At 49.5% G+C, this 18224-nt stretch overlaps 1 protein-coding gene across 7 annotated transcripts in view; it reads right to left on the reverse strand.

Annotated features, from left to right (window-relative positions):
- SORBS3 (sorbin and SH3 domain containing 3) overlaps positions 1–18224 on the reverse strand; it is a 369145-nt gene that overhangs the window by 169276 nt on the left and 181645 nt on the right. The window lies entirely within an intron of this gene.

Raw genomic sequence — 18224 nt, forward strand, 5'->3', positions numbered from 1 at the left:
AATCAATCAATCAATCAATCACTGTATTTGTAAAGCACGCTACATACCATTGAGGGTCTCAAGGCGCTGAAGGGGGGGCTGCTACTGATCAAAGAGCCAGGTCTTGAGAAGTCTTCTGAAGGTCGGCAGGTCCTGGGTCTGTCGAAGACTCGTAGGGAGAGCGTTCCAGGTCTTGGCGGCGAGGTAGGAAAAGGATCTGCCGCCGGCGGTGGTTTTCCGGATACGAGGAACTGTGGCGAGGGCGAGGTTGGCGGAGCGGAGGCTGCGGGTGGGGGTGTCGAAGCTGAGTCGGTCGTTGAGGTATGTGGGTCCAGTGTTGTGTAGTGCTTTGTGTGCGTGGATGAGGAGCTTGAAAGTGATCCTCCTGTTGACGGGGAGCCCGTGTAGGCCTCTCAGGTGGGGTGTGATGTGGCTGCGTCGGGGGACGTTGAGGATCAGTCGTGCCGAGGCGTTCTGGATTCGTTGTAGTCGTTTCAGGAGCTTGGTTGTTGTTCCTGAGTAGAGGGCGTTCCCGTAGTCGAGTCTGCTGGTGATGAGGGCATGAGTGGCGGTTTTTCTCGTGTCGGGAGGGATCCATTTGAAGATCATACGGAGCATTCGGAGGGTGTTGAAGCAGGAAGCGGAGACAGCGTTGACTTGCTTGGTCATGGAGAGGGCGCAGTTGAGGATGAACCCCAGGTTGCGTGTGTGGTTGGTGGGTTCCCGGGCTGTGCCTAGCAATGTGGGCCACCAGGAGTCGTTCCAGGCTGATGGGGTGGGTCCGAGGATGAGGACCTCCATCTTGTCTGAGTTCAGCTTCAGTCTGCTGTCCTTCATCCAGTCGGTGACGGCCTTCATTCCTCTGTGGAGGTTGGCTTTGGCGGTGTGGGGGTCTTCGGTGAGGGATATGATCAGCTGAGTGTCGTCGGCGTAGGAGATAATGTTGAGGTTGTGTTGTCGTGCGACGTGGGCGAGTGGTGCCATGTAGATATTGAACAGCATCGGGCTGAGGGAGGATCCCTGTGGGACGCCGCAGATGATCTCGGTGGGTTTTGAGCGGAAGGGTGGGAGGATGACGCTCTGGGTTCTGCCGGAGAGGAAGGATGTGGTCCAGGCCAGGGCCTTCTCTTGGATTCCGGCGTCCAGGAGGCATGATGATAGGGTGCGGTGGCAGACCGTGTCGAAGGCTGCTGATAGGTCCAGGAGGAGGAGGGCGGCTGTTTCTCCTTTCTCCATCAGGATCCTGATGTCGTCGGTGGCGGCGATGCGGGAGGTCTCGGTGCTGTGGTTGCTGCTAAGCGTGGAAGGGTATTCTCAGATGTGAGACCCTTGCTCATTGCACCATCAGGATTCAAGCAAACCGGGCCGAAGACGGCTGTAATGCCAGAAACCGGTCCCCGGGAGCTTGTTTCCTTCCCAGTGTAAGAATTGGCTTTTGTAGTTTAGTCTGCCCTGTTCCCATGATACACTGGGCCAGGGACAGACTGATTTGCATATAGCCAGGTTCTGAGCTGGGATGGGGCAGTGAGATAAATAACGGTGATGGATCAAGCCCTGATCTTTGGACTGGGTAAGAGTGGTCTGTTCAACTCAGACACTCTGTTCATCACCACCCCCTTTTCTAAATCGTTTTTGGCCACTATAGGTGTGGCAGGGTATACTCAGACATGAGTCCCTTTCTCACTGCTCCATCAGGATTCAAGCAAGCCGGGCCGAAGAAGGCTGAAATGCCAGAAACCGGTCCCCGGTAGCTTGTCTCCTTTCTGGTGAAGAATTGGCTTGGTAGTTTAGTCTGCCCTGTTCCCATGATACACTGGGCCAGGGACAGACTGATTTGCATATAGCCAGGTTCTGAGCTGGGATGGGGCAGTGAGATAAATAACGGTGATGGATCAAGCCCTGATCTTTGGACTGGGTAAGAGTGGTCTGTTTAACTCAGACACTCTGTTCATCACCACCCCCTTTTCTAAATCGTTTTTGGCCACTATAGGTGTGGCAGGGTATACTCAGACATGAGTCCCTTTCTCACTGCTCCATCAGGATTCAAGCAAGCCGGGCCGAAGAAGGCTGAAATGCCAGAAACCGGTCCCCGGTAGCTTGTCTCCTTTCTGGTGAAGAATTGGCCTGGTAGTTTAGTCTGCCCTGTTCCCATGATACACTGGGCCAGGGACAGACTGATTTGCATATAGCCAGGTTCTGAGCTGGGATGGGGCAGTGAGATAAATAACGGTGATGGATCAAGCCCTGATCTTTGGACTGGGTAAGAGTGGTCTGTTTAACTCAGACACTCTGTTCATCACCACCCCCTTTTCTACATCGTTTTTGGCCACTATAGGTGTGGCAGGGTATACTCAGACATGAGTCCCTTTCTCACTGCTCCATCAGGATTCAAGCAAGCCGGGCCGAAGAAGGCTGAAATGCCAGAAACCGGTCCCCGGTAGCTTGTCTCCTTTCTGGTGAAGAATTGGCTTGGTAGTTTAGTCTGCCCTGTTCCCATGATACACTGGGCCAGGGACAGACTGATTTGCATATAGCCAGGTTCTGAGCTGGGATGGGGCAGTGAGATAAATAACGGTGATGGATCAAGCCCTGATCTTTGGACTGGGTAAGAGTGGTCTGTTTAACTCAGACACTCTGTTCATCACCACCCCCTTTTCTAAATCGTTTTTGGCCACTATAGGTGTGGCAGGGTATACTCAGACATGAGTCCCTTTCTCACTGCTCCATCAGGATTCAAGCAAGCCGGGCCGAAGAAGGCTGAAATGCCAGAAACCGGTCCCCGGTAGCTTGTCTCCTTTCTGGTGAAGAATTGGCTTGGTAGTTTAGTCTGCCCTGTTCCCATGATACACTGGGCCAGGGACAGACTGATTTGCATATAGCCAGGTTCTGAGCTGGGATGGGGCAGTGAGATAAATAACGGTGATGGATCAAGCCCTGATCTTTGGACTGGGTAAGAGTGGTCTGTTTAACTCAGACACTCTGTTCATCACCACCCCCTTTTCTAAATCGTGGTTGCTGCGGAAGCAGGATTGGGAATGGTCCAGGATGTCATTGTCTTCGAGGTAGCGGGTTAGCTGTTTGTTAACAATCTTCTCTGTTACTTTTGCCGGGAACGGGAGCAGGGAGATGGGCCGGAAGTTCTTGAGGTCCTTGGGGTCCGCCTTGGGTTTCTTCAATAGGGCGTTGATCTCGGCGTGCTTTTAGCTTTCCGGGAAGGTTGCTGTCTCGAAAGAGATGTTGATTGTTTTCCGGAGGTGGGGCGCGATGGTTGTTGAAAACGTGGTGAGGGCAGGGGTCGGATGGGGATCCGGAGTGGATGGAGTTCATGGTTTTGATGGTGTCTTCGTCGCTGACGTTGGACCAGGCGGTCAGGCGACTGGTGAGGGTGGTGGTCGCGGTGGTGGGTGCGGGGGTGTTGGGGTTGAAGCCGTCGTGGATGTCGGTGATCTTGCGGTGAAAGAAGGTGGCCAGGGAGTCGCACAGGTCTTGTGATGGTGGGATGTTGTTGGTGTTGGAGCTGGGGTTGGAGAGTTCTTTCACGATGCTGAAGAGCTCTTTGGTGTTGTGTGCGTTGTTGTCTAGGCGGTCCTTGAAGGCGGTCCTCTTGACGGTCCTGATGAGTTGGTGGTGTCTGCGGGTGGCGTTCTTGTGGGCTGTATGGCTGTCTGGTGAACGGTCATGGAGCCATCTATTCTCCAGTTTCCGACAGGTGTGCTTGGGGGTCCGGAGGTCTTCGGTGAACCAGGCGGCTTTCTTGTTGGTGTGGTTGGTTGTGGAAATCTTGACAGGGGCGTTGGGTGTTGGCGCAGTCGTTGATCCACTGTTTGAGGTTGGTGGCGGCGGTGTCGGGGTCGATGGGGTCGGTGGGTGGTCTCAGGGCGAGGGTGGTAGTCAGTTGGTCCTTGGTGACCTTGCCCCAGCAGCAGCGTGGCAGCTGTTGGGTGCGGTGGAGTGTGGTGGGTTTCCTGAAGGTGAAATGGACGCATTTGTGGTCGGTCCAGTAGGGTTCGGTGGTGTGGTTGAAGGAGACGTGGGGCTTGCGGAGAAGATGGGGTCCAGCGTGTGTCCGGCGGCGTGGGTGGGTGTCGTCACGAGCTGTTTGTGTCCATGACGAGAACTGAGGACCGAAGGGTAAAGGAAGGTGCACTGAGGGGAAATGCTCTGCCCCTGCTGGTTGCTCTTGTCGCTCCCCACAGAGTACAGGGAGGAGGTCTGGTGGGCCGCAAAGGCACTGCAATGGTTAACCACCACAACACTGGGAGAAGACAATAGCAAGAGACAAGGTACCATTTAAACAAGGGAAATTGGATAAGTTTACTAAACTGATAGCCCCTCCAGTGTTGGCAGTGATAGAAGAAGAGGAGGCCAAAGGGCCTCATCAGTCGGAATCAGAGGTGAACCTCCAGGCCATCGAAACCTCTCAGAAGACCCTGGAAATTAAAATTGGAAAAGTTCGCTATGACTAAGTCACTAATCACAGCACTGGAGGGCACAGTTAAAGACCTTTGCCAAATGGTACAGCAAATCAAAAGCACGGTCTCAGACTTAACTTATAAAGCAGAGGACACGAATGGCCGATCCAGGAGAAACAACTTGAGATTTAAGGGATTCCCTGAGGAAGCAGAGGGACCCAGAACAGAACTCTTCCTGGAGACCTAACTACAAAACTTTCTCCCAGATGTTTAGGTGTCCCCTTGCTTTCTTATAACAAAGAGTACACTGGGTGCTGATAAGTAAGCCCCACCACAGCCCACTTTTAAAATTATAAAGACAGGGACCTAGTGCTGCTCTCTGCCCAAACTGTAGGGACCCTAACACATAAATTCCAGAGAATCTTGATCTTCTAGACTATACTAGGTTTGTTACAAAAGCACAGGAGATAGTTCGAAAAGGTGAAGCGAAAATTGAAAGCCATGGTATCAGGTATATGCTGCTATAGTCTTGTAGTTAGAGTTGATGTACCTAATATGAGGGAGGGAGGGGCAGGATGACAGAATGGCTAGAAAGAACACGCCCAGGGAGCCTTTTTGGCTCCCTGGATGCCCAAAAGGCATTTGATTCAATAGACTGGAACAACCTCCATATGACCTTGAGACTGTTTGGGCTCAGGCCAAAATTTTGCAAATGGGTAGCCTTACTCTACAAAACTCCCACAACTGCAGTGAGGGTGAATGGGGTAATGTCCACTACATTCAAACTGGGAAGGGGGAGAAGGCAGAGGTGTCCACTCTCCCCATTACTTTGTGCACTGTGCCTGCAGCCATTGGCCAGCTGGGAGCGCTGCAGAGCTGATGTCCCTGGATTCCTCAAGGGTAACGGGCGAATCCAAAAATCTCACTGTATGCAGAAAACTTACTGCTCTATCTTACTCATCCAGGAATGGTGATCCCAGCGGTCCTCTCAATCTTTCTGGTATTTGAGGGGTACTCGGATATCGCATTAACTGGGAAAATCAAACCTGTTCCAGGTAGGGGACTGGGAGGGTCTAGAGGAGGTAACTAGGGGTTTTTGAATCTCTAAATACCTGTGAATAGAAGTTGCCATGCATAAAGTGAGATTAATAGAAGGGAATTCGGGCAGAGTTATAGATGAGTTCAGGGTAGATGCGAACAGTTGGGGTAAGTTGCCCTTAACACTTACGGGTAGGGTTTCTCTGTACAAAATGATAACTTTGCCCAAGTTGCTATATATATATCCTACAAAGCATTCCATTGCGATACCAGAAACCTAATTTATTAAGATTGACACCACACTAAAATGACTTTTATGGAATGAAGGGGGCCCCAAGAATAGCCCTGAGGACACTATACAGATCCTGTTACAATGGGAGAATTGCCCCGCTCGACATCAGAACGTATTATAGGGTGACACGACTTCAGGCTATCAATGACTGGGGATTTGCACCCCATAGCGAACCAGCAACTCTACTTGAGAGAGGGCAGATGGCACTGGCCATGTAAATTCATTATTTATATGGTAAATTGGAAAGGAGACACATGGGTACATTACCTAAAGCGACCCTAAAGGTGTGGCAAAGGGCCCATAGAGCAAATGAGTGGCACACAACACTTGCATTATCCACTCCCTTGTGGAAGAGGTGGCTCTGAAAGAACTCGATAAGCTGGTGGGATACAAGAAATGGGAACCCGTGGGTACAGAAACCCTGGCAAATGTCCTGCAGAATGGTGAAGTGAAATCCTTTGAAGAACTGTGAACGGAATTTCACCTAGCACCCTCCCAAAGATATAAATATATACACTGTAGTATGCACTGCGGAAGGAGCAAGCATTGTCGACCAATATCCCAGAGCATACGCACTTAAAAACCTGGGTGCTACAGGGAGAGATAGACCAGAAACCAGTGTAACAACTCTAATAATTTACGCCCCGGATGGTATCCAAAACCGGCAGGCCAGATGGGAATAAGATATTGGGGAGGCAGCCCTGATGCAATGCAGGGAGGTGTTCATTAAGGCGCAGCTGCAATTAGTACAACTCAAAATACTGGATAGGATTTACTATAATAGAAGTAAACTTTTTAAGATGGGAATGGCAAGCATACCCAATTGCCTGAGATTTATCACTGAGGTAGGCACTCTCATATATAGAATACAGGGATGCGCCAAACACGGCAACTACACGAGGAGAGTTATCAGGGACCTGCAAACGTCCTGGACCTGGAGAGACTGGGAACACCCCAACTGGTTTAGAGATCCCTAATGATGTGGATATACCGCGTAGACCCTTTGGATTCTGCATGCTGGGTTTTTGGTGGCCACGAGAGACATGGTCAGACTGTGAGGAGGAGCACAGATCCCAACATTAAGAAGATGGAAAGAGAGAATAAATTTGAATGGAAGTAGAAAGAGTGGTGTTTCAAAGTAGAGGATGCCATAAGAAATTTGATAAAGTGTGGGGGCCATGGAGAGAGCATTATGGGATTGATGTATTGCAGGAGCTTACAGAATACTATGAAGTATTGAACTGAAAGCATAATTCCCCTTCTAAGAGGTAGGTGAAGAAAGAGTCACCAGGTTGAACGATGTAAGGCCAGCCCAAACGAGGGACAGCGAGGTCACAGAGAGGGACTGTGGGGAAGCTCTACTGTACAACTGAGTTCATCCGAAGGCACTGTATTCTGTGTTTGTGCCTTTAAAATCAATAAAAAAGGATTTAAAAAAAAGAATAGTAATTGTATATGTGTTAGGAACTCCGCATAAAAAAGATAGAAGAGGCGGAGATTTACAATCATAGGTTTGTGAATAGCATTTTGTAGTACTTTAGTACAACCACTAAAGCTACTACAAAATATAATTTGCCCCTTCTATTTTAAGATAACTTATGGGGTTACACCACCTGATGCATACTGGTAAATCAACGCAGGTCGTTAATGCTTGCTGGAGGGCTCTATGTGTAATCTATGGTCACAGGTCTGAATCATCAAGAGATAGTTCAGAAGGTTAATATGTCTGGTGCTGAGCATTACATGTAACATGTAGATAACACATCTGTAATCCATGTAGATGGCACAGTGGCGTAATGCTCTTGTTGCAGAGGTCCTTGTGTGACCTACAGACAAATTAAAATCCTGGTTAAACAGCTAAGTGAGGTAAACACCCACCACAACCATCAGCATCCTTTGACGCATACGTTTGAATCCTTGCAAGTTTTAACAAAATCTTTTGTTAATTATAAGGTGGAGTGCACAGCTTCAGTCGGGATGAGTGTGATATATAAATAGATATTAGAGTAATTACATAGGGAGACAGACACACCTCACACTCCAACACAGCACACTTACACCTACATGTTTTACATTAGAAAGTGAAAACCATTCTCACTTTATCTGGTGGTGACTTGTGATGCAACAAGCTGTTTCTTTCTTTCTTTTGATGGGCTCTGGGGTCTTATGGTAAGGTGTGAGGTTCCACCTATGTTCTGGTTGCCCTCCTACACCTGCTCCGAGCAAGACACAATCTGCACACACAGAATATCCTTGTGATGCACTGGCACCCCTTTACGTCTTCTGTGTTGGCACACTGCACCACATGAACTGAACTGGCAAGATACCATTTGACCAGGCTTGCCCCAGAGGAGGAGACATATCAAGTGCAGGCCAAATGGGAATTCCAGCCCTAAAATTGTGCTAATGCCCCACAGTGAAGGGGCTAGCGAGTGAACTAGGGGTGCCCTGTGCCAGCTTCCACAGCATCCTGCTAGTGAGGTAAAAATGGAGGGGTTCCAATTATTTGTGGGAAGGGCGGATAGTAAATGCTCTGGGTATGGTCTCTGCAGGCAGATTCCTCTGTCTCTTGGATACCAGTCGGACTAAACATAGGAGTTGCAGTGCTTCCTGTCACATGATTTTTGTTGTTTTCGTGTTAGTGGCGCTACCCTCTTATTTGGCACACCAAGGTATTTGCCTGGGGCATTAGGATAAAAGAAGCTTCAAAATCCTTTCATCCAGGGAAACCATTTAATCACAGCTTAGAATATTTATTTCCACTGTGTCTGTGCCTCAAGGAGCTAATGAAAGATCCGCGCGCTAAAGGCTATTGCGACACATATAACCCTCTCAATAGTAGCTTTCAGCCTACTGTCAGCGAGTAAATAACATATGCAGCTTTTTTTTAAGTTAATTTTTTTTGTCTACTATCACTCTCTGCTACCATCAAAAACATTACCTTTTAAAAAAACACAAGCAGATTGTATTTACTCACTGAAAATAAAAAGTGCAAATGTAAAATTTGCTTTAAAACGGAATTTGTTTTGAGTTCTAAAACTTCATTTATTCCTTTAAGTATAACAAAGATGGATTTGATTTACAACATTGGATTCGATCATATGCGTTGTGTTTGCTATTGTGTGCTGGAAGTGGGAGGTGTGGGTGTGTGTAATTTGGTATTTTTGCTTGGATCAACACAATCTACTTGGTGCTCTAAGTCTTACATTCAGCGATTTAAGATTAAGCTATCTAGGTGTGAGAGACATACAGGGTCAAGGGTCACTATAGTTAAAAATAGCAGAACGTGTCACATATAAGATGTTGAAGAAACACCGGATAACAAGGGGCACCTTTTAATATGCATGATTTAAATAAAAGATGTCCAATGCCAGTGGTGCTGGGAGTAGTTGTGCAGCAGGCGTTGCGGCACCCCTAGATACACTTGAGAGATGTAAACAAGAGACTAAATAGTGAAAGGAAAAGACTTATGACAAAAGTTTTTTCAAACTTTCTACATTTCACAGTGCCAAAAAGCCTTTGCTATCAGTATTGATCCAACATTTTTAAATGTTTTAAATATATATAGCCAACATTTACAGTACACGAGACACATATGTTACTTAATGCTCAACTATAACTGGAACAAATATTTTGGTTTGAGTGAAAAAGTAAACATGAAAAATTCATTTTACTTCTTGTGATGTGAATACGACTGACACCTTTCTTGTTTCTTCTTTTTTTGAAACAGAAGGTTAACAGTGACACACTCGCAGACCCATGCAAGCAGTGTGTCGTATAACACAATAGGAAAGTCTAAAGGTATAATATACTATGCTATCACACTTTCAACTATGATATTCATGTTTTACTCCCAAGTTTTCACAAGCCAGCACAGAAGGACCACAATCCAACGGGCATAGGATGCTCGAATCCTTTCAATTAGCAAATAACTTCTTTTTTTTTGTAGATATTTTTAATTGCATTTTATGACTTTACATGTCATCTCAGTAGTTTACCAAACGAAACACAGGAGAAAACTTGCATTTTACGGACTCTGCATTTACATGTGATCGAAAACAGGTCCAATCAATGTGCAGAGTAAACCTCAACACATGTTATTAGAGAGCTTCCCTTTACCTTTACATGGGAGGAACATGAGGTCATTGTATCTATGCTGTGAGTGTTCCTCTAGTGAGTACCAGAGTGCCATCTGTATGTGAAGTAACCTCGCCAATAAACAAAGCTGAACAATGCAAGTGAACGTAAAAGAAACAAAACACAAAGAACCAGGAGAGCCGTGTGCATATGAACCTGTCAACCAGGATTTCATCGTCACATTTTCAATGTCTAGTTGTGGGGGTCTCGAAGCGGCCGGGGCACGTGCCCACTGGCCGGGAGCCCATGGGTGGGAGGGCACTTCGTCATCTTCAAGGATGGTCAATGCTATTCGGCTAGCGGCCACTGCTTGGTATGTGGTGCATGGAAGTCACTCGTCCTCTTGGTTCTCGGCCTAGTTCCTGAGTGGGGGGGTAGGGGCGGCTCTAGGCTCATGGCGGCTCTGGGCAGGGAGCGTAGGTAGGGGGCCCCGGAAGAAGGGGTCCGGGCGGGGCGGAGCCCCCCAGAGCTCAGGAAGGTGTTTTAATAAAACATCCAGAAAAGGCGTTAGATGACCAGTACCTGCGGCTGCTCCTACCCTTCCGAATTCATCTCAGAACGATAAAATGTAGGAGGAGGAGGGTATCGTGACACACAACGGAAAAAAAGAAACCAACCAGGAACCAGGAGGAACTCAGGCGCGGAGGCCAGTGAAGAGGGGGGGAGGGGGGTGGGGGTCAGGGTGTTTGGAAGTGGAACTGAGCCAGGGCCGCCAAATCCCTGCCAGGGGCCACCACGCAAATATGTATCCATCCTCAGAGGATTATTATATTAAGGATATATATTGGCGTGGTGGCCCCTGAGGTGCCCTGTGCAGGTGCAAAGCTTGCACATGCCTAAGCCGCCCCTGGGGGTGGGGCTGTCACTAGTCAGGAACCCAACAGTTTCCTATTAGTTCGGAGTCACCTCCCTGTCAGTCCCCGGGGTGCAGCTGCTCGCCTGTCCCTGACCCGTCATCACTGTGTGTGTAGTCTACCTCCCTATCTCCGGGCGGACCCACGTTATCAATACTTCTGTCAATTAGTCTGCAATGTTGCGAATCCGTACCCCCCTAGCCTCCTCTCCGGTCAGCGCTCTTTTCTCAGCTTTTGCCCATTTTGTGACATCTTCCCTCCAGATGTGCACTCTCCAGGGCTCCTGGCTGATATCCACGTCATGGCTATTCGCCTCTTAGCTAGCGCCTGCGCAAGGTCTATGAACCTTGTTCCGACCTTTTGTGAAGCCGGACTCAGGAACAACCCCAAAATACACACCTCCAGAGTGCAGGCAGGGGACTGCCTGAGGGCCATCTTCAAGGCAGTAGAGCTTTAAGGCATGACAATGCCATACCATGTGTATGAAGCCAGCGTCCAAGTGACCGCATCTGGTGCACGAGCGGGGTTCTCCTCCATATACCACCTGGCGGCTGTGCGGTGTCATGTACGTCATATGAATATAGTTGAATTCTGTATATTTTAGTGTTGTATTTCTACAGATCTTCTGCGTGTAGGCTAGGATTCACCTCCATTCTGGGCCTGTCAGCTCCCTTTCTAGGATCTTTTCCCATTTTTCATGTAGGGCCAGTAGTGGGCCGAGTACCGGTCGCAAGGGATTTTTACATCCCTGTTACTAGATGTCTAGTCAGTCCTAATGTAACCAATAACTGCAGGACTTCATGTGTTTCAGGTTCCTCTCTTTCTCCCACCGTCAGGTCTCTGAATGTTCGTAGCAGCACTTCATATGTGAGGAACTGTCCCGGCGGCAGCCCATATTGTTCCGTCAGGACTTCAAGTGGCAGCAGGGCAGCCTGGTGACAGCAGTCACCCACTGTAGCAAGTCCTACGTCTGTCCAAGCCCTCATCTGCCCTGTAGTAAAATATGTATTAGGTTCACCGTGGAGAAGGCTGACTAACGGCAGTGCAGTTACATATAGCCTTGTTTCTGTTGTCTTTGAGATGCATCTGCACAAGCATTTCAGCGTTGCGGAGAGCAGCACCCCCGAGTTTTGGGGAGCCATCTGTGGAGCAGGTAGTCCAGCTAGTAAAGCCTCTGCTCATATTGTGACTCCAATTACTACCAGTCCCCCTCTATCAGCCCCTCCAATCCATCTTGCGAGCCACTGAAGTTGTGAGGCCCGAAAATATAACTCGAAATCCGGAACTCCCAGCCCTCCCTCCTCCAGGGGGCACCTGAGTATGGCCAGCGATACTCTTTTACGCCGCCATCCCAGATTAGGTCCCTCACTAGAGCATCTAGGTGTTTAAACCATGTGGATAGCACTCCCACCAGAAGGTTTGCGAAACAATAAAGTAGCCTTGGGAGCAGGACCATTTTAGTTAGTACTATTCTAGCCATTACTAGTAGTTTGAGGAAGTGCCAAAAGGTAACCCCAGCCTTTAGAGAGTGAAGGGCCTTCTCCAAGTTAGCTTCCCAGAGGTCCTCCAACTGATGGAAGATCTGTATCCTCAGGTATATGAAGAAGGTGGGTGACCACATCAAGTCTGGGGGAAATTTGGTAGCCGACACCCTCCCAGAGGAATGGGGCAGACGTGTCTTGAATTTATTGACATGTAGGCCTGGCACTGCCTCAAAGTTTTCCAAACATACCATAACACGTTTAATGCCCTTAACCCCATCTTGTAGGTATAAAAGTATATTGTCTGCATAGAGAGAGATGATATGTTAACGCCCGTCCACCGTTATACCAGTGCCCCTACATTCTCGTCGGAACAACTGTGCCAGAGGCTCGATAGTCAATGCAAACAATAGTGGAAATAGTGGACATCGGGGAAAGCATATTCCCCGTTTTGACCCGAACCGTTGGGGTGGTATGTAGCAGTCTAACCCATTTGACATAGTTCTGTCCCAGACCCATCTTCAGCATGACTTCAAAAAGATAGTCCCATCGTACTGTGTCAAAAGCATTCTCAAGGTAAACCGACATCAATAGCGCATCAGGTGCTCGAGAGCCTCGGTGTGCTGCATTACATTGAAGATTCACCTAAGATTCTGAGAAGTGTGTTACGTATGGGGATAAAGTCACTCTGGTCCTCATGTATGAGGAGCTGCATAAGAGGGAACAGGCGAAGCGCCAGGACCTTACTGAGGATTTTAAAATCAGTGTGCCTTTGCTCCCTGTGTCTTAACCTAGGGAGGCGGGACAACCACGGAATCATTAGTGGATTCCAGAAGCCTGCCCAGTTTCCAAGCTTCTGCATACATTTTCACCAGTTGTGTGATCAATGTCTCAGCATAGGTTGTGTAAAACTCCGCTGGGAGACCGTCGGTGCCCGATGTCTTAACACTGGCCATGTCTTTAATCGCCCCCCTTCCCTCCTGCTCTGTTATAGGTCTCCCCAGCCTCTTGCGATCTTCCTCCAGTAGAGAGGTCAGCATTATAGTTGACAGAATGTAGCGACTGACCGTCCTCCTGTCTCACATGTGTGATAGGGGCTCCCCATGTGTCTGGTCTAATGAGAGATGACAGTAGCTAACCTGCCTTGCCCTCCTCATGTGCTCTAGCTATATTGTTTGTAGTCATGACTATGTAGCCCTTCCAGAGAAGGCTTGTACCTCTCTCTCGTCTCTTGGATTTCCTCCACTACATCCTCCCGAGTGACCCGGGTCCTGTCCAATGTTTGCAATTTGTCTTCAAGTGTTCGGAACTCCCTGCCCAGTTTCCTCCGGGTACCTACCATCATTCCTATGGATCGACCCCTTGTCACCACTTTGAAGGCCTCCCACTCCACAAGCCCAAGGCTGCAGTATCCTGATTCTGCGCGAAGTACTCTGAAATCGTCATGCTACCGCATTGCAATAATGCACATCTTCTTGTGAGGCGGGACCGAGCTGCCACACCGGAGCAGGTGGGCGCTGCCCCATTGGTCAGAACCCCATGAGCACAAGACTGTGGTCAGACAGAGTACACCCTAAGTATTCTGAATGCTCGGCATGTTGAGTGAGTCTCTGGGAGCACACAAATCAGTCTATCCGAGTACGTAGGCTGTGGATACGGGAGAAGTACGAAAACACTCGCTCCTCTATGTGTTGCATCTCACAAACATCCACCAGTTCCCAATGTTCAAGCCACTCCCTCTACCCGCTGGCTAGCTTGCCAGCTCCTGTACCGGTCAGTCGGGGTGTGGGGCAGTCTAACGACACATCCAGAACACGGTTAAACTCACCTTCAATCAACAAATTATCAACCAGGAGATTAACCAAGTGTGTGGAGAGGGAATTGAAAAATGTGGTTTGATCTTGGTTTGGTGCGCATAGGCATCCCAGTGAAATTTCCTTTCCAGGTAATCTTCCTTCTACCAAGACAAATGTACCCTCTTTGTCCAACAATTAGCTGGTGTGTTCGAAAGGGACTCCTACTCTAACCCATATCAGGGCCGCTCTAGCATAGGCCGAATAGGAAGTGCATAGAGCTGGCCCCTCCACCTACGCCTCAGCCTATCTATCTCAACTCCCACCAGGTGTGTCTCCTGTAACATAGCGATTTGTACTCCTCGTTGACAGAGGTACCTGTGCATGTTATGTCTCTTCCTGGCAGAGCCCATTCCCCTGATGTTCCGGGATATAAGTGTCAGTGCTTGCCGGTGTTCAGCCATGTTCTGTTACAATAAAGCATTGTGGCAAGAGCCCTCCCAGTACTATTCCACCCCCCATGCCTCTCTGTTCAATAATGCAACATGCATCCCTCACAGCAATGCAAGTAAAAATAGATAAAGAGAACATTGGCAAATATAGAAAGGAAATGTAGGCACAAACAGCGTCCAACTTTGAACTCGCCAACCCAAGGGCAGCACAGAAACAGCCAGCCGTCCAAACTTAACATTTCTACCAATTCCCAATTGAGTATATCCCTCAGTAGCCTGTAAGAGCTACTCTGTGGGGTGCGGGCCAAAAGGAAATGGTTAGTCCAGTGTGTGACTGGTCCAGTACATATTAGTCAATACACTATTCTGTCCAGTGAACATCAAAGCCTGCAGAGAGCAACCAGTGAGCAGAGGGCCAAAAGGGTGCCTACAGTACGCACAAAGCCAGCATGTTCGCCCCCCATCTACCGACCCCGCTCATCCAGCTCAACCCCCTAGTTCTACATAGTAAAGGATATCACATGAGGGTGTGTCTGGGGTGTGATAACGGGGAGGCCTGTGTCATCCCCCTGCGAGGACACGGAATCGGAGTGAGTCAATTTCTGTTCAGAGGCACCATCTCTGGTATCCGTCTGTCATCCTGCACAATGTCGGCTACTGCCAGCGGGGCAGCCGCTCATTCAATTTCCGTTTGTGATGGTGACGGGCCTCCTCTGCGGTCATCTCTTAATGCATGTCAGTGGCGCCTTCTTCTTAGAGATCAGTAGTCGTTTGTGCGTGGGGGCGAGTTTTCCATGGCCTGTAGGCTTGCAATCAGTTCCAAACAGGCTCTGGGTCCTTACAGAAGTGGGTGTACAATTCACAGTTTCAACGGGAAAAGCAGGGAGTATTGAATGTCATTGTCTCGGAGGGCCCTCCTAACCTCCAGGAATGAAGCCATGCTGGCTTGTACTGCCATCGTGAAGTCGTGGAATATGGAGACCTTCCCGTTTTCAATTGTGTAAGGGCCATCTGAGCACGCCTTTTCGATTTTCTCCGGAAGGCCCACCACCCTGATGTTGTTCTGCCTATTGCAGCCTTCGGCATCCTACGCCCTTCATTCAAGGACCTACACTCTGTTTTGTAGTGTGAACATTTGACTAGCGAGTGTGGAGCATTCAGGTTTAAGATCACCAACGAAGGTCTCCATTTCTTTGACTCAGTCCGCCTGTTCGTGGTGTTCTGCGCGAAGGAGGTCTAAGCCCACCAAGACTGTACCAATATTTGGTTGCAGGGTGTTTTTCCTGTCCTCAATAGCCGGTAGGATCTTGTCCAGTTGAGCCACTTCATCCCTGTCGGTCTTTGTCTCCCAGGGGGAAGCCAACTACGTTAGGCGGAACCCATGCAGATTTAAGTCGTGCCTTCCCCATCATGGCTGTGATGACCGGGGTATGCGGGCCTGTACAGGACACTCCAATGAGAGGTTAGCACCCCCAGCGAAAATGGGCCCCATAAGTCACAGCAACTTGCAGCAGGCCTCGCAGCACAGACTCATCAGCGCCTCAGGCTCATAATCCCTTCGTCGTGCTCCACCAAGGGTTGTGCAGGGATTCTTAACCTGGTGAGCACTAGGTTAGGCGGCCCACCCGGAGCTGGGGCGGTAAGTACCAGTCACTCCCAGACTGCAGTATGCTTTGTCCTCCCAGCCAGCCTCAACTCTGCAAGGAGGGGACGTCAGCCAAGTGTGTGCGCTGGGGAAGGACGGTGTGCGGAGTCCCTGCAATGTCGTCCCAAGATATTGAATCTCGAGAAGGCCTCTGTACAAGCCCTCAGACTCACAGCCGCTTCAGGGGTTCTCCCTGGGGGTATGGTGCACCCTTGAGTCTGACAGTGCATCCACTGCTGTTGCCAGGCATGTTCTGGTGCTGCAGGGTAGAAGATCACCCCACAAGCACCACCACTCAGCTCCTCCAGGTCCTCTCAGGGGTTGCTGCCCAGCACCAGCACTTCTTCATAAATACTCCCGCTGCCCCAGGGAGCAGGCCCCTTCCAAGGTGCGCAGTCGGCCCGGAGGCGCACTGAGAGTCCAGATCTAGCTTCTCACCCAGCCCCGCCACGCAGCTCCTTCCTGGGCCGCTATGTGTTTCCTTTAGCTGTTGTATCTACTCGGGGGGGGCGCAGGGGACCGTCTCAAAACACCTCCCAGCGGGGACCACTCTCCGGTCCCCAGGCCTCCGTTGCCACTTCTTCTGTGGCCTCTTCCGGGATCACCCTACTGGGCCTTCGAGGGCAGCGCCTCACCGTGAAATCCAGGCCGCAGTAGTCTCATTGCCTCCAGCCACCCTCAGAGGTTCTTCCTCTCCTTGAGCACCTCCGGGGCCACTTATGGGTCGGGAGTCACGGCTGCCTGAGGGAGCTCTGTCGCCTCTGGGATCAGTCCGCCTCAGATTCACGGCCCCACACAGGAGGAGGTTTCCCAGGACGCCCACAGCCAACCTTCACTGGCTGTCATGGCTTGTCGCAGCGGACTCCAGGCTCGTCTGACTCCACCGGAGATCGTCAGAGGGATGGGTAGCACAGGTTGGTGTTGATGGACTGCCGATGTCGCTGGATACCAGGAGAAATGGTGTGCCTCACACGGAGCAGACTTAAAACCTGTCCGATGCGGTCGCCATCTTGGCACGCACTCCCGGTTAGCAAATAACTTCTAATTAGAAGCCTGCTATTGATAGTCCAATATATAGGCAAAGTACATTTATGTACATTACTAAACAAAATGGACTGCTAATTATTAGGAACTCTGAATTGCTCTATGTATTATCAAGATCAGAGCTATGAATTTCTCAAGTTATTATCAAAAACTATATGCAAATCAGTTTTGACCCCGTGCCTCATGGGAACAGTCCAGCCCGAACTGCCAAGCCATGTTCTGAACTGGGGTGGCGAAGTGAGCTAAAGAAAGATGATGGATTCAAATCAGATCTGTGACTGGGGGGTGAGTGTCTGAAAAGTTTCAGCACTCTGTCCATCGTCTCCTTGTGTTTGTTTTGTTTTCTCTTAGTTGGCAGGGTATGCCCAGAAGTGGGTCCCTTGCTCACTTTGCCACTGGATTCAAGATAGCCTGGCTGATGAGGGCTGTTAGCCCGAAACCGGTCCAAGGATGCTGGTTTCCGGTCCAGGGAAGACATGGCTTGGCAGTCCAGGCAGGACTGTTCGCATGAGGCACAGGGTCAAGACTGATTGGCATATAGCTGTGTCTGAACTGGGGTGGCATAGTGAGCTAAAGAACGATGATGGATTCAACCCAGATCTGTGACTGGGGGGTGAGTATCTGCAAAGATTTAGCACTCCGTCCATCATCTCCTTGTGTTTGCTTTGTTCGCCCTTAGTTAGCAGGGTATGCCCAGACGTGGGTCCCTTGCTCACTTTGCCACTGGATTCAAGCTAGCCTGGCTGATGAGGGCTATTAGCCCAAAACCAGTCCCAGGATGCTTCTTTCCGGTCCAGGGAAGACATGGCTTGGCAGTTCGGGCTGGACTGTTCCCATGAGGCACAGGGTTAAGACTGATTTCTATACAGATGTGTCTGAAATGGGGTGACGAAGTGAGCTAAAGAACGATGATGGATTGAACCCAGATTCGTGACTGGGGGTGAGTGTCTGAAAAGTTTTAGCACTCCGTCCATCGTCTCCTTGTGTTTGCTTTGCATCATCATTTAACTGCGATCTTCCTTCGAGGTCCGGTGCTTTTCACACTGCTGCAACTTTCAGCAACAAGGGTGGTGTGCGTGCAGTTGGTTTTTTTCTAG

The sequence above is a fragment of the Lissotriton vulgaris genome, chromosome 11, assembly GCF_964263255.1.
Source record: "Lissotriton vulgaris chromosome 11, aLisVul1.2, whole genome shotgun sequence".
In the NCBI taxonomy this organism is placed as follows: Eukaryota; Metazoa; Chordata; class Amphibia; order Caudata; family Salamandridae; genus Lissotriton; species Lissotriton vulgaris.